General features: G+C 50.2%; 1 protein-coding gene across 7 annotated transcripts in view; it reads right to left on the bottom strand.

Annotated features, from left to right (window-relative positions):
- HIVEP3 (HIVEP zinc finger 3) overlaps positions 1-10250 on the bottom strand; it is a 114148-nt gene extending 103898 nt beyond the window's left edge. For 4 of the 7 annotated variants that reach the window (XM_055704662.1, XM_055704659.1, XM_055704660.1 and 1 more), the window contains exon 1: positions 9755-10248. The gene's annotated coding sequence lies outside the window, so the exon portion shown is untranslated. Of the gene's footprint in view, positions 1-9754 lie in introns of all 7 variants that reach the window. The other 3 variants (XR_008731329.1, XM_055704664.1, XM_055704665.1) reach the window with 1 other exon arrangement.
- Positions 10251-11371: the final 1121 nt, after the last annotated feature.

Consider the following 11371-nt stretch of genomic DNA (forward strand, 5'->3'; position numbering starts at 1 on the left):
CAGCTACTTGACAAGCAATAATGACCCCTCGAGCATGTGAAGCACAAACCCAGGAGAAATACTGTTTATTTCTACATCAAAGGAGGAACTGGGGAAATGTAACAACTCAAACTGTAGTTTAGTGAGGGCTAATAGACAACATTTGCACAAAATGCCAGTACTTCACAGCCTCATGCAGGTGCTTAGGACCTCTCTGCTTTGTGCTGTATCTACAAAATCAGTTTTAAAAGTTCTTTGGAAGTATCTTGCCCATTTGTGAACAGCGTTGCTACCATATCCATGCAGAAATACACACTGTGAGGAATATCAGGCACCTTGGTAAAGCACAGCTCATGCCCATCACTCCGTTACTGCCTCATATGCCACAGTAGGAGAAGCCTGCCCAGCACTGGGGGTGAGCGCTGACAGACGCCCTCACTGCTGCCTCTGGCCATGGCGCCTTGGGTTCACAGGCTGCAGGGCACGGGAAGCCACACGCCATCCTCTCCCAGCACTTACATACTGTACGCTTTTCTCCCCAAAAGTGTGGTACAAGCTGCTGTGCCTGCAGAGCCAGAGTGTGATGGCGGTGGGGCCATGGGCTCTCCCACCCGCAGCCCTCCCTCTGCGAGCACAGGAGATGCTCCTGCATCTGGGCACATCTGGCATCTCAAATCCAGCCTCGGCCACACAGCGAAGCCACACCAGTCTAACAGAGCCATCTGTGGCCGTGGCAGAGCAGGACACCCGTTAACGGATCTAATAAACCCCTGTCACCACAACTCACGTTCATCTGTAACTTGTCATATCTCTCCAAGACTGGGCCCAGACCATCCCATCTATCTTCAAACTTTTCTGCTCTTCACAATAAAAAAATCACTTTTTTTTTTTTTCCTCCTCTGAAGCACCATCATACAACACAGCACTAGAGCCCCAACACCAACAGCCCCTTTCTCAGCACACTGGGTGCTCTCCTCTACTTACACTGTTTCCCAGATCCATTAGAAACACAGCCAGTAAAAATCTCCTGAAAACACTGTTCCCAATTGAAGTGAGCCCTTATGAAACCAGTATCATGGCTGCTTGCTTAATATATATCTCCCTAGAAGAACCTACAGTGTTTCCTTGATGAGCCCTCAAGCATAACAGTTTCCACAGTGATTACAGAAAAAGCAGCGGTGCCAGAAATAACATTGTTAAATGGAAAACATCCCCTGCACTCACTCTCACACGGGCACATGCCCATTGAATGCGAACGGGCTCACCAGCACCGGGGATGACTCCTCACAGTGACAGCCCAAGCACAGAGTAGCCACCCCAGCGCAAATGCAAATGGAGATGGAAACAGAGTCAAAATATCACTTTTTAAGTAGGTGTCTTGGTGGTGGCACACAGGCAGGTACACTCGACATGCAGGCATGCAATAGCATACCCTCAAATGGAGATACAACCCCTGACCACATTCCAAAAGCAGTTTCCCTAGTACACTATTCAAAATACTCTGCCTAGCAAGGTGGGACAAATGACCCCTGCAGATGCTGTGTCCTGCCCCACAAGAGGCAATTTTAGTTCTGAAACAGACCTGCTGCAAAAGCAGGAAAGAAAAGTACTAAGTGTCAGGGCTTCTCTAAGCCAGCCGGCCCCAGCACTCAAGCTCATTAGGGTATTTGAGGTCGAAGGCATGCAGAGCTGCGGTCTCCATTTGTGTGAAACTGTGCGTGTCTTTGCGGGACACTCTGCGCCCCCTGTCCCTGCGCCGCCTCCACCGCCGCTCTGGCTGGGCTGGCATCTCTGCCTTTCCTCATTTATTTACCGAGAGAGAAGGCTTTCAGCAAACACCTTCCCAAAGCTATTTTCTGCAACAAGTGCCCTCACCTGCTTCAAACTCTTTACTGCCTCGCAGCTCCTGAGAAAAGAGCAAAATGAACTATTTTTTTTTTAAACTAAACTTTTTGCTCACTAATAAGGCACCAGCTCCCACCCTCTCCCCACAGCCCTCTCAAGCATCTTCTCCTTTTCAGCTCTCTGTCCCTGTGTCCTTTCAGAGTCCTCAACAGCCAGGAGCCTTGTTTCGCCTGGGAAGAACTCAACACACTTACCCGTGTAAAAAAGGACCATGTTTATCCCCTTGATTCACATTAAAAATTATTAAAGTACCTGACCAAACTACTGTTTACTTAGGAAGGTATCACTCTAATATAAAGGTGACAAAAATAGGTTCAAAAAAGGAAAAAAAACAAAAACACAACCCTAAACAACAATATCCAGCTTAGAATTCTGTGTGATCGGTTTTGTGCTCGGCACAACTGACGCATCCACACCAAAAGCCTCCCAAGATGGTCTAGACACATCCCCCACTGCCAGCGAGGATCTATCGCCAGTTCAGAAGAAACAGGATTTGAGGATTTCTGTTATATTCACGCACTTCATTTCTGCCTTTACACCTGTTTACTTAAAAAAAATGTAACTGCTGGTTTAACATTTTGGCATACCATCTCCTATCTTCTGAATAATTCCAAATTCTGATTAATGCAAATATGAACACAGCGCATTTTCTAACTTTGTGGCAAATCCCCACAGGTGGATGACAGATCAAAACACAAAGGCAGCGGACCGTGTCTACGGCATGGAATTACAGGCAGAATCAAAAAGCAACTGTATTCCATGGAGACTGTAAGGCAACCAACAACCTCATCTGGGACTTTCCCTTAACTTCTTTAAAGACCTAAAACCTGCATAATACATAATAAAACCAACACTGCAGGCTTTTTCATCAGCAGCAAAACAACACAGCGCTGCCTTAAGGTTAAGAAAAAAATTCTTCAGTTTGGCAGTAATGGGTTTAGCCTTCTTTGCTTTACTGTTTCTGAATGCAAATGGTGCCATTCAAAGCAGGTTTGCAAAAGCAGCAAGGGTTTGGTTTTAATAAACACTCCTTGAAAAATCCTTAAAAAGGATTACCCTAGTAATGATACCAACCACGGTAGTAAACTCATTAGACAGTGAGTCATTACCATAGGATGCTATCAGATGTGAAGATCCAGCCTGTGCTGCTGGCAGGTCTATTTGTGCAGTGCAAGGAAGATCTTGGGTGATTCTTGGATCCCTTTTACCCATTTTGGCAGTTTTTTGAGTGGCTGCTGGGTGAACAGGGCTGAAAAGCAGTAGCTTCCCCAACCTAGGGTGCTCACAAACCGTAGCTGTGAATCTTTACCATGATGTTTTAATAGTTATTTGTAGTCATCCACTGTAGCATGAAGCACTTAAAATACTATTTTAAATAGTATCAATTTACTTTTATTTAGCATTTTTCACACTGGAGGAAAAAATACTGTGGTGTTTTACGAACTGCTGCAGAGGGAGTGTGGCAATGCTGCTGGGAGGGAGGGAAAATATTTTTAACCCCATTTTACAGAAGTGGGAAGTGAGACGGGCACTTTTCCATGGAAAGATATTGGCCAGAACACTTCTGAATTCTTGCAGGATAACTTCCAGCAGAGCTCCTTAATTCCAAAAGAAACACACGCTTAGGTCAGACTACAGTGGTCACACTGTTGTGTCCGGCCAATTTTCTCACATAAACAGAGCGGTGAAACGGTGGGGAAGAGTGGCTTCTCTTCAGGTTCTGTTAATTCTAGCCTGAGAAAGTCACGAAAGAAATACCTGAACATTACAGGCAAGTTTGTGGGCGGTAATTAAACACCCAGCTTCATTTCCCTTCCAACTCAGAGAAGCTCCACATTCTTCTGTAGATATCTACAACTATTTTTGCACTTGGTTCTAGCCTGACCTTTCATTGCACTGTCTTGTTCCAAAGTCACGCACTCCACATCTTCACAATGAAGGTATTTTTCTTTTAAACACAACCTGAACTATTTTCCCCTTTAAAATACATGAAGATCCAATAGATTTTTGGTGGGTTCAAATACACACAGAACCCTTTATCCTGCCCCTACCAGCCCTGACATCCCCCACAACAGAAACCTCCCAGTTAAGACCAGCACTCCAGCTGGGACACCAAGAGACCTCAAATTTGAGTAAAGAAGCCCCTTAGCTGTTTTCACGTGTACAAAGCTCTCCCAAATTGAGCCACTCCAGAAACACAGCACAATGCTCGTCCTCCCAAGGGATGCATCCCCTCAAGGAACAGCACGACCTCCCCATCCTTCCTCATGCCCCGCCAGCTAATCACCCTGAGTTTGCTCCTTTGCAGCTGATGGAACTCTATGTGGCTGCAGAGCCCCCAAGGGAGCTAATTAGATTTACATCCCTGTGCCAAAACTGCAGATTACCAACTGGTGAGCAACTCGCAGCTGCTCTTGTCTTACAGGCAGTAGGTGCCATCCCAGTGCCTTCCAAAACACGTGAACTTTATGAAACTTTTTAATTTCTATTCAGCTCATCTCAGCTCCATCTTCAGTTTTTCTGTAGCTTTAACTTCTGTTAGTAAATCTCCCCAGAAGGGAACAAACCCAAAAAGACTGAATAAAGGGCAGGAGGAAACACAGGAAACCTGTGGGCAGCTATTTAAAGAGTCAGCGATGCCTCATGGAACACTCTGAGGCACTTTCCTGTCAGTGACAAACCCACTGCTTCGGCCCCGGGTCACTCACTGCATCCTTCAGGATGCTCACTGCCTCGCCCCGAACAGCAGGCAACGGGGAGAGCCTTTCTGCCCAACACCTTCTCCTGGGCATCTCCCAGCTGCTTGGGTTAGGAACAGCCAGCCAAAAGTCCAGGGCTCAGGGTGTTCCTCCAAGCCCGTGAAAGCTCCTAGAAGCTATCTGTGTTTCAGAATCTATTTTGTGAACCCTGTACCCCACTACTAAAGCAACAACCTCCCGTTCACCTTCATCAGATGAAATGGCTGGAGACAACCACCACCACTCCCAGCGGTGATGCAGACCTCTAAAGCACTCAGCCCACAACCCACCTTCTTACGTTACTTCTGGGAAGCACGTGTCCAGTCGCACACTTACTTAGCTGGCCTTTTACCCCAAGACTGTACCCTGCCCTGCATCGGGAATGCAGCCAGTGCACAGCCCAGCACCCCTCGGGTCCCTTTGTCACCACTGGCTCATGGTTCATCATGACACTGGTGACAGACAGAGCTATGGAGAGAATACTCATACACCCAAGGATGAAGAAGGCCTTGTATACCTGAGACTTAAATCTACTAGTAATTCATATGAAAAGTGACAGCAGGCGGTTACAGAATTAACAGCTGTGTCTGTTTTGTTCCTTTGGAGTTCTGCAGAGCGGTGAGCTGCCCTTCAGGAGAGATCGCCTCAGCAATGCAGAAGTTGGATGTCAAGCCAGATGGAGGAGCGTGGCAGTGAAGACTTCAGGGAGCTACTACAGTTAAAACCAGTTTTGCTGGGAAAAGGGCCAGGCTCAGTTTTATTGGATTCTCCTGAGATTTTCCCTTGAAACTGCACCACCAAATAAGTGCTCAGCAACCCCCTCTGGGTCCTGATGCACCTGAGAGCAACATTAGCAGAGAAACCCAAATCCTATGTCTGAATTCAGCTGGATTAGACAAATTTTGACACGTCTTGCCTTCTTGACTAGAATCTATAGGTCCAACAGAGAAGCAGAGTGAAATAACTGAAAGCCCAAAGCCTTCCAGGGCTGCAAAGCCTGAATAATGGTTTAATGGGCAAGTGACCCTCCAAAGCCCAAGGAAGGAACAAGGGAAGGTCTGGATAAATGGCATGGAAAAAGAACTTGGGATCTGGAGGCTGAGGAGCTGCTGAAAACAAAAACCTCATTTGCACAATAAGGATTTGTATGTTGCTGATATACAACAAGGTTTCCCACAATGCCAAGGATGCTCTGAGTTTGTCCCAGTGACTGCTTGCCCCTGCAGCGATGCCCTGCAAATGCTTCTGTGCCTCTGCGAGACAGCACATGGGCTTCAAGTCAATGAGGGACAAGCAGTCCCTGCTTACAGCAAGTCACTTTTGGGAAGGCAGGAAAACTTGATCTCGCTCATGTTTTCTCTCTTAGTTATCCCTGCTTAAATGTTGCTGAGCAGTTCCCAGAAGGAAAGTGCACTCAAACCAAAATCTCCATGCAACTGAAAAAAAAAACCAAAACACCAAAACCAAACAAAAAACGGTTACAAAAATACCATCTAGGTGTATTTAAATGGGTTGGGTACTGCTTCTCTTAGGGCTTCTCGGAAGATTCCCACGCAGTAAATGCTCAGGGACATCTCTACTCCCCACCTTCAGCTCCACACAGCTGATGGCCTCGCCTCACCCTGCCGCACGCGAGCTTTCTCAGACAGCTCCAAAAAGCAGGCAGAAGGCAAAAACCGGTGCGACATGAGCCAGTCACAGCCTGGACTTGCTAGGGAGGAGGGGCTGGGCTCAGCTCAGGGCTTTGCAAAGAAAATGAGGCAATGGAGAGGTTAAGGAAGATTTATTGCACATTTACTTTCACCAAATGGTTTTTGAATGACTGAATAATCTCCTAGTCCCTTTAACACAGCCCCCACCACCACCACACAATGCATCTTTTGATGCTCATTAAAAGGTTCACCTTATACAGGCATGTAATTAGAGCCGGGCAGGATAAAAATCTCCATTCTGATTACTGCACCGATTATAGAGACCGAGATCCCAGCTGCCTGCACAGAGCAGGTCTGGGAAAGACCGTTTGCTTGAACTCGAGTCCTGGCACAGCGGGAGCACTAAGCACAACTGTCCTCTTGCAAGGTGGTCTCCGCAGAGCCCAGGAGAGGGAGCACCAGTGAGAAACCCGTCCGGATTAACAAGTGAAAGGTGGGAAGAATTCAGCAAGTGTAAAGGGCAGAATGGAAAACCGAATATATATTTCCCTGCATCCCAACTGGCCCTACTGACTGCAGATCCCAGCAGAGCTGTAAAGATCTACTAACAAGCAGCCTTTCTAAAGTCACAGACAATCGTGTTGAATGTACATTTTAAATAAATTATTTTCCTTTCCAAAGGTTCCCCCCTCCCCCGCAAGTTTGAACCCCCTTGCCAAGAAACCAAATGCTTTAAAGCACTTCAGAAACAGCAAGTCTGCTGAAACGCTTTTTGCATTCAACATGTGCAGCCAAATGTGGCCAGAAGTTATGACGGCAGAGCTCCTCCGAGCAACGAGCCAGCAGGAACCTCTGTGACCAGGGGAGACTGAAGAAGCCGGAGGAAAGCCAGCTTTCCTAACGCAGAGGGAGCTACCCGACGGCCATGGGACTTCACCAGTGACGTACAGCAAGGGAGTTCCCAGGAGCCCCTCATTAATGACCTGCCACCCAATCAACAGGATAGCCTCGGTGATTTCCCCAGCCGGGATACACTCCCCTGCTCTCTCCAATTATTGCTAAACCACCCATGACAGCGATGCCTTATCCCTGCAGCTCAGGAAAGGTTTCTCAACAGCGCTTTTGTTGTTAACTTCAGAATAAATATTATTTTCGAAACCGTTCCTCCAGGGACTCACCCCACCGGATCCCCTCAGTAGTCCCCCACATCCAATCACGCTCACACACGCTGCAAACTAGGCAAGCTGAACACTGAGCTATTCTATTGACAGCTGCCGTATATTTTTCAAGAGCAAACTCCAAACATTTCTGAGTTTGCTCACCCCCCCGGTCTGCTCTCCCCTCACCCCAGCTGTGAGAACATGTTTTCCCTCAGTCAGGAAAACCAAACGAGCAGAGCCTGTGGTCCTGTCTCTCCTTTTTCTGCCTCTCATGCACCTGGGGCAGCCACTCATCATGGCAGGGGGGAAAGAATCCTTGTGAGCGTCCCTCGTTACGATGCTAAAAGTGCAATGGGACATACAAATGTTTCTGAAATGGATTATTTCTGACACCATGAAATCCGACATGAAAAAAAGGGTCCATTGTGGATTAGGATGAAAATAGTCAGGCACAGTGAGCAAGTCCCCTTGCCTTATGCTGCAAGAGCCTCCCCAGGAGAGCAGAGGGCTCCTGGAAGGCATTTCTCAGGGGCTGCACCGCACTTCTGTGTGTGCTGAGTGTGTCCCAGAGGATACAAAGCCCAGACCTGCTGCAGGCAGTTGTGTGGTAACACATTCATTAATTAATTAACTAGTAACTTCTGGAAGTTTTTTCTTTAATGCACCATTTACATAAATCTTCTACAGATTTTTTTTTTTTTCCCTTTCCTTAAAAAGGACTGCAGCAAACCCCTCACCGGTCCAAGAAGCCAAACAGCAAGCCTTGGAGGTGGAAAGCTTGCCTTCTCAGAAGCAAGTCAGGGCAGCACATACTAACACACACACACCCCACGCCCCCCATCTCCTGCATCAGTATCTCTGCATCCTTCACTGAATGATACTTCTCTGGGGATGAAAGAAATCTTATTGCTAGGACCCCTTCATTCAGACCTGCCTGCTAAGAAGGGGAAGGCAGGAAGGGGATGGGGATGATGAGACTCACTGCAATGGGCTTTGGAGCCTCTCGACACCTGTGAGCCAAGCCAGAATCACAACATCCCACCCCACACGAATCCTACCTATTCTCAGGGAAGTGCACTCGGATGGCATTGTGAACGTTATCCTACAAGGATCAGAATGAAAAGCCCCTGAAGCACTGAGACTGTGAGAAAAACTTGACAGTCCCCAACAGGCACAAGCAGCTGCCTGAGGGATCGCTGAAGTAAGAGAGGTGGGAGTTACAAGGCAGGGGCTCTCAGGACATCCCGCCAGCAGAGGGTAAAACTGGCTCAGCGCACTGACGCTAATAATATTTCACCACCAGGGAAATGAAAAGCCTGTAAGCTACAGGTTATCCTCCAGCAGCCGAGCAGGGTTTGGATTGTATTGCTCATACCATAAATCACCATGTCAGCTGCCCCAGCCGTTTCCACTCGCCAGAGTGGGACTGGGTAAAAGTGCCAGGCGCTTCCGTGATGGTGGGCCAATTAGTTAAAGAACGAGTAGGAAAAAACCTATAATAATGCACAGTGCCTTTTTTCCAGAATAACAACCCACACATTTGCATAGAGCAGCTCGGCGTGTGTTTGCATTTCTGATCACACCTCTGGGTGCATCAAAAGCGTTATTAATTTCCATCGAGCAGGATTAAGAAGCTTAAATCGTTAGCACCCATTTTTTAAAGCTGCCTCATTTTACGCTGATGTGCAGGTGCTAAGCAGCAGCGAGAAACAATGTAAAGGGATAAAACAGCCAAAAGGTGACCCCCAGGGCCAGACTTCCCTGTGCACCCAGCGGGGCCGCCTTCTCCCCGGCGAGCAGCGGGGCTGCGGGCGGGGGGCGCCGGCCGGAGCGGACCCGCACAGCCCCTGCGCGCACCGCAGCCCCCCCAGCCTCCCGCTGGCTTCCCCGTGCAAGTGCTACGGAGGAAATCCGTCCCAGCCAGCCAGCTCACCCCTGCCACACGCTGCAGCCAGCCAAAGTCCCCGGCTCTCAGGACCTTAGTTAGAGGTGGCCGCCAATTAAGAGCGGAGCTGCAGTTTATGCCTGTGCCCGTGTAGGCACCCGGCCCGGCTGGCGGCGGCTCAAGAGAAACAATCCCTCCGTGTTTACAGTACACAGCAGCCCGACATTCAGCAACTCCCGGTTACTCATCGCAGTGACCTCATCAGCGAGACATGCCCGCGGCGCGTTACAAGTGCTCTTAATTACGCCTCATCGGCTGCTCTTCCCTCTCAGCACTGACCGCGGCTAGTACAAGAAGAAAAAATAATAATAATATCGCTAGAGCTGTGAAGCACGCACACGCCACCCGCCCTGGCACGGCGCGGCCGCTCGTTACCTGCACTTGCCCCCCGCACCGCAGCCGCGGTTCTCCCATGGCTCTGCCGCTGCGGGGTAGCGGCCCTGGGGCTCCGGGGGGATCTTCTGCCGGGCTGCAACAGATAGGGCCGGTGTGAAGCTCCTTATTTGGGCAGTGATGTCAGGGGAAGTCGGTCAGGCGGCGCCTCCCCCTTTTCCATTCACTACACATTGTTTCCTGTTATCAGGCGGCTGCTGCGCTGGCGGCGCCGAGCAGGGAATCCTCCGGGCCGGGGCTGGGGGCTGCTGCCGAGGCTGCCCACCCCCCAGCACAGACACTGAGGGGGGGGGAACGAAGCTCCTCCCGGCCGGAGCCCGGGAGCGGTGGGAGAAGGTGCCCCCGCCCCGCGCAGCCGGCATTTTCCATCACAGAAGCGGTTTCTTGCCTGCAAGGGGCCGGGGGTCCCGGCCAGGCTGGCCCGGCGCGGAGGGAGCGCGCTGCCGGCGGAGCTGCCAGCGCTCGGCCACCCCGCCGCCTCCTTCCTCTCTCCATCCCTCCCCCGCATCCTCATCCTCCTCCCCCGCTCGCTGATCCGGCCGCCGCCGCCCCCGCCCCCGCGCAGCGCTCTGCGGCAGCGGCCCCCCCCGGCTGCGCTGGGGGAACGGGGAGGGGGATGCTGACCACGCTGGGGGGATCCTCCAGCACACCCACCGGTACCCCCCGCCGGGCCGCGCGCCGCCGGGGCAGCCCGCTCCTGGCCGACTCCCCCGCGGAGCGCCCTGCGCCCCCGCACGCTGCCCCTTTCATCCCCAAAGAGCGACCCTCGCCTTTCGGCTGGCCTCTCATTTTTTGGTTGCCTTTTCCTTTTTTGCTCTCTTTCTTTTTTGTGTTTTTCTATCTTCTTTCTTTTTTCTTTTTTAATTTTTTGCCTTTTTTTTCTTCTTCCATATTTTTTGTTTGATTTGGTGTTTTGTTTTGTTTTGTTAGTTATCACTGCTGTAACAAACTGAAAGCCCGAGCTCTTGTGCTAAAAGGGGGAGACAAAGTGCTCCTTCATACGGCTGCAGGCGAGGCAAAATGATCAGGCAGGCAAGATCCACAGAGCGTGTCCCTCCTCCACGTGGGCATGGCAAAAGGGCTCCAGTGTCGTTTGTCCTGGCTCCCAGGCGGGATCCCGGCTCCGGGCAGCCCGGGATGAGCTCAGAGGACACAGCGAGATAACCCCGGGGTTTCAGCCAGACAGCTGGGAAGATGCAGGCTGGGGGGTTTAGAGGAGAGCAGAAGGGCAGCCTCGCATCCCAGGCTGCGCTCACATTTAAAATATACGTGCACATTCAGCAAAATGTTTCCTACTTCTGCGGTCATTAGAAGTGCTGCTGTAAATAGGCGTTTACTGGCAAAAATGTGAACTCTGGCCGAGATAACTGACTTTGCTCAGCTCGTCAGTATGTGCTTGATAACTGATCGCCACTCTGCAGTGTACCTGGTAAACTGCTCCGTGCTGAAAGCAGCCATGGCTCTACCCCATAGCTGGCATGGCCATGCCAGCCGTGCTGAAAGCAGCCATGGCTCTACCCCATAGCTGGCATGGCCATGCCAGCCAACCTGCATCCCAGCCCTTCTTTTCTAATGCAGGCTACACAAAAAAAAAAAAAA

The sequence above is a fragment of the Falco cherrug genome, chromosome 3, assembly GCF_023634085.1.
Source record: "Falco cherrug isolate bFalChe1 chromosome 3, bFalChe1.pri, whole genome shotgun sequence".
In the NCBI taxonomy this organism is placed as follows: domain Eukaryota; kingdom Metazoa; phylum Chordata; class Aves; order Falconiformes; family Falconidae; genus Falco; species Falco cherrug.